Genomic DNA, 5,540 nt, shown 5'->3' with positions numbered 1-5,540 from the left:
GGGAAGGGAAGGGAAGGGAAGGGAAGGGGCTCCCGAGGTGCTCAAGGAAACACCGGGAAAAAAAGCAAAAAAAACCCAATTTCAGGTCTAAATGCTGAAGTCCATTGGTGCTGCAGTAATTCGGGGAAACAGAATCCTGGGAAAATAAGAAACAGTTGTTCTCCAAGAGTTCTTCACTCCCTTCACAGCCAATCTGGGATTTGTCACAATCCCCAGCGAAGCTGAGCCAGCACATGCTCAGCCTGTGAAATCACATCCCCCTCCCCCCTTTGAATTCTGTTCTTTCACACCATCATCACTATAAATTCAATGATTGACTGAGTATCAACCTGCAACTCCCCACCAGGTGAAAACTTGAGGTTTCAGCAGGTGAAGGTGGGGTTCGGGCTGTGAGAAGCTCTTCAACACAGCACAGACAATCAAATGTTAATGAAATTAAAGTGGGTGTCACCAAACACAACAGACTGGAGAAGCCACGTGCATCCAACGATCCCAATTTCCCAACAATCCCTTTTTCCCAACAATCCCTTTTTCCCAATAATCCCTTTTTCCCAATGCCAGCTCAGCTGTCCCAAACCTGCTGCACAGACAACAACCTCTTTGTCTGCAGAAAAGCAGGGAAAAATCTTTCCTGCTTGGAAGGGGGTTGGAGATGGAGCCTCAAGGATGAGCGGAGCCTTTGGGAGACATTGATGCGAGTGCTGGTGGCAGCGAGCCCCAGGAATCACCGGGAATTTTGTCACTTTGTTGGCTTTTTCCCCCTTATTTTTTCATTAAAGAGATTGAGCAGCTCCTCTGGAAAAGGCAGAAGTACAAAGCCAGGCTTTGTTTGCATGGAAAACCAGCAGGATTTGGAGATGGGGATAAATTAGACAACTCCCCCCCTGCATTTTTCATTCCAAAAGGAATTGGAAAAGGAGAACAAATTCCCTGCAGTGGAGAATCTTTAACCTGAGGCTGCTCAGTTCCTGCTCCAGCTGAAATCCCCCAGACTGGGCAGTTCCCCACTGAAACCTCCCCTCAGTCCCAGGCCTGGCTGGCAGGGTGTGCTCCCAGCTCTGCCTCTCTGGGACAGCACAGCAGTGTCAGCTCTGCACCCATCAATCCAGGCCCTGCTCATTGGAGCCTCCTGGAGATGCTGCTACATCCAGCAGGGGTGTTTATAAAACAACATGTTCCTAACAAAGGCTCGGGGTGTTTCTGTGCATTTACGGGGCAAAGGGGAGAACGGGGAATCAAACCCTGGCAGGGGCAGCTGAAGACAGAATTTGCTTGATGGAAATGCTGAAAATCAAATTATAGCCAGGAATTAAAGCAAATTTTCTTATTTTCCCAGGATTCTGTTTCCCCAAATTACTACAGCACCAATGGACTTCAGCATTTAGACCTGAAATTGGTTTTTTTTTGCTATTTATCCTGATGTCTCCTTGAGCACCCCACAAGAGCTCACAAAGGATGGTCTCAAGTCACCTTTGTAAGAACACATCTCAAATACTCAGTATGCAATCCCTCCCGATAGGCTGTCCTAAGTGTGCAAGTTTTAGTATGCTCAATATGTCAATTAGAAGTAGATATAATAGAAGTACAGATTATTTATATTGGGTACTCTCATCTCGTCTCGTCTCGTCTCGTCTCCTCCCCTTCCCTCTCCTCCCCTTCCCTCCCCTTCCCTCCCCTTCCCTTCCCTTCCCTTCCCCTGACTCCAGACACTCTCCCACAGTTTTATTTTTCCGTTATTAGAAACCCTTACCTTGCATTAAAACTCTTCCCACTGACACTTGTATTTCACCCTCCAACAAACCTTTATCTGCGTTCCCCAAATAATTTCAAGAGGTTTTATTAGCCCCAGATCCTCCCCAGTGCAATTTTTGGGAAGTCAGAGCGTTGCCAGTCAGAGAAATCCAGGATCTGGGTGTTTAGGGAGCCTGGAATCCCTGGAATGTGCAGCAGAGAGTTTTGGTGCATCCAGCTGAGGGGGAGCAGCCACCAAATCCCATTTTATGGCCTCCCACCAAGGTTATTTGTGATAATAAATGGGTGTTTTACGGGATGTGAGGATAGAGGGTCACGTCTGAGTGGAGGAGCCACCTGCTAAGGCTCACACAAGGGGTTTAGGCTCTCCCAGCTACAGGTAAATAAAAACAAAACAAAACGTGGATAAATAAAATTAAAATTAAAATGAAACCTGGAAATGAGGGAGATGTGCAGCATCTTCCTCCTATAAATAAAGTAGTTTTGTTAACCACTAACAGCTCCATGGTTCCACCAAACCTGAGCATTTGGGAATGGTTTGGGTTGGAAGAACCTGAAAATCGTCCAGTCCTGGGCAGGGACACCTCCCACTGTCCCAGGTTGATCCAGACCCCATCCAGGCTGGGTGGACACTTCCAGGGATCCAGGGGCAGCCACAGCTGCTCTGGGAATCCATCCCAGCCCCTCCCCAGCCCCTGAGGACTGGCTTTGCATCCCGAGCTGTCCCAGCTCCCCTCGTGTCCTGGACAAGTCCTTGGGAAGGACGGACTGGAAAGCTCAGAGCTCTCTGGGTAAAGCAGGAGGTCACCGGCAGCCCCTGGGGGAAGGAAATGTTCCTGCAGGACGTCATTGCCCTGCTCCAAAGAGAAACTCGGCTCGGGACACAGAGGATTCTGCAGATTCCAAGGAAGCCAATTAATTAAGCGTTTCTGGAGCTTTTCCAAGCTTATCGGAGAAAAAGAGTCCGGACCAAGAGCTCAGAGACAAGGCCTGGCTGGAGTTTGGAGCTGTTATCACCACTCTCCCCTAATGAGACAATGTTTGGTGGAGGGAACAGCGAGGTCCCGCAGCCTGGATTGCTCTGGAGGGGCTCTGGAACCACTGAGGAGGGGTGGGATGTCAGGGCTCCCTGAGCCCTCTGGGTCGGGAACAGACGCCCTGGGCCGGGGCTGCACTTCCAAAAATTGGCCCAATGTCCTGAGCTGTGCTGATTTCCACCCTGGAGTTCCATCTGCATGGGCTTGGTCCTGCCTGGGGTAATTAATCCACGTCCTGGAGCCCAGCTAATGAGAGCAGCCAGAGCAACTTGACTGAGAAAAATGGGAAAAATCAGTCAGAGGGAAAAAAATCATAAATTCAGCTGCTCAGTTAGGAGCTAAGGAAGGCTGGGGACTGCACAGGGGGTTCTGACAATCCACATTCCAGCAGAATCATTCCCAACACTTCATCCAAAGGCAGAGAGAATTGGGAATCATTCCCAACACTTCATCCAGAGGCTGGGAGAGATGGGAATGTTCAGCCTGGAGAGGAGGAACTCGGAGGTGACATAACTGTGGCCTGAAGAGCTATGGGAGAGGTGGAGAGAGACTTGGGACAGGAAAAGGGAGAATGGGTTTAAATGGAAAGAGGGCAGGGATGGATGGGATATTGGGAAGGAATTCCTCCCTGGGAGGGTGGGGAGGGGCTGGGATGGAATTCCCAGAAGAGCTGTGGCTGCCCCTGGATCCCTGGAAGTGCCCAAGGCCGGGTTGGACAGGGCTTGGAGCACCCTGGGGCAGCAGGAGGTGTCCCTGCCCATGGCAGGGGTGGCACTGGGTGGGATTTAAAGTCCCTCCAACCCAAACCGTTGTAGGATTTTATGATTATTTTATTTTGATGCATTGTTTTTCCTTTTGCTCTTTGATTTTGACCCCTTTCCCATCAATTCACGCAGCAGCCACAGAAAAGACGCCCTCAGGACAGAGATATTTGTGAGCAGGGATGGAGTTCAGGGTTCAGAACCACGTCACCCTCCCCAGTAACTTCATTAACATTAAGGTTTGACAAGCACTAAACCGAAAGCACCAGCCCAGACAAGCCCAGATCTCCCAGACTTTGTCTGAGCCTTCCAAACAGGAAATTTATTTGGTGCTGAACGGGCCTCAGGTTGATCTGCCTTCCTCGAGACAACCAGAGGCCTGGAAGTGGCAGTGGCTGGAGGATGATTTGATCTTGCCCTCAGATCCGCGATGCAGAGGCCAAGTTTTACGTCCCCTATTTCATTTCAGCTCCCAGCCCCTTCCAAGCCCTGCAGTGGTGAAATCAGAGTGTGACGCAGCCACAGATTAATGCCACGTTCTCCTCGCGGGGCTTGTGCTGCTCTGTGTTAATTCTGGCCTCATTTCAAAGCGATTTCAGACGTCTGGAGCTCCCAGAGCTCTCTGCTCAGGGGCTCAGGCCAGAGAGGGAAAAGAATTCTTCCAAACCGATTTATTTTCAGCTCTGAAAATGCAAATGCACCTCGCACCCAAAGCCTTTTTGGCTGCAATAAAAACCTAAAAGCCTCGACCTCTCCCATGGAGTGACAGGAGCAGGAGCAGCCCGGCCAGGTGCTGTCAGTCCCTGTTCCCCGTGCCAGGTGCTGGGAATGCATCCATTGGGAATGAGGCTGTCGGGAACACGCCAGGGGTGGCCACATTCCCTCCCGGACTCCACTGCACACCTCCAGCTCCGTGTGAAAGGATTTCTGAGGCACCTTCGAGTGCTCTGAGCACACCCCAGCTCCCTCCTGCAGTGCTGGGGAGCTTTTAATTGAATGTTGTGACCTCTGAGCCAAAGAAGGAACAGTCCCTGGGATTCCAGGCTCGTTTTTTTAATGAGAAACCGCCCATACCAAACAGTTCTTGAAAGAAAAGGGGTCAGCTCCGGAGCTGAGAGGGGAGCAGAGCATGGAGGAGCAGCTTTGAGCAGGATCTGGGATTCCTCTGGATGAATTTCCAGTTCCAGCCCCGTGGCTGCCCTCACTCCACGCAAGGAGCAGGGCTGGAAATCGGGGAGCAGCTGCCGAGGCTTCCCCTCCTCTCTGCAGCTCACTCAGCTCCAGATCCAGCTCTAACTCCAAACGTGACCTGGAGAGGGACGAGGAGCCCATGAACCCCCTCCAGATCCCGGGACGAGCTGGTCCCTGATTCCCCTGGAACACGAAGGGCTCCAGGTGACTCTGGAATGTCACAGCGCGGTTGGAGGGACAGAGGGACTCTGGAATGTCACCCCCAGCTCCTGCTGCTCCTGGGCTGTGCCAGCCCCGGCTCCGGGGCAGGAGGGGCTGAATCCATGCCCCTGGGGCTGAATCCATGCTCCTGGGGCTGAATCCATGCTCCTGGGGAGGAATTGCTGCTCCTGGGGTGGAATTGCTGCTCCTGGGATTGAGCAAGGAGCAGGGCTGGAAATTCTGAATCCCTGGGGCTGAATCCATGCTCCTGGGGAGGAATTGCTGCTCCTGGGGTGGAATTGCTGCTCCTGGGGCTGAATTGCTGCTCTTGGGGCGGAATTGCTGCTCCTTTATGCCCAGAGAAGCATCTGGAGCTCGGGAAGGGCTGCTGGGATCAGTCCCGTGCCTTGGAACATGGGAACCCCTCAGCATTGGGGATCATTGCAGCTGCAGCTCAATAATTGGGAGAAAATCACTAATTAATAACCTAATCAGCTGCTTGCTGTTGTGTCTGTCAGGAGAGCACCTTCTTTGGGCAGGTTCAGTCCATATTCAGTCCTTTAAGGGCACAAATTTCTTCACATTCCCACCAAAAAAA

This window comes from Corvus brachyrhynchos, unplaced genomic scaffold (assembly GCF_000691975.1).
Source record: "Corvus brachyrhynchos isolate BGI_N302 unplaced genomic scaffold, ASM69197v1 scaffold150, whole genome shotgun sequence".
Taxonomy (NCBI): domain Eukaryota; kingdom Metazoa; phylum Chordata; class Aves; order Passeriformes; family Corvidae; genus Corvus; species Corvus brachyrhynchos.
The sequence above is the reverse complement of the archived record's forward strand: the minus strand, read 5'-3'. Positions refer to the sequence as shown.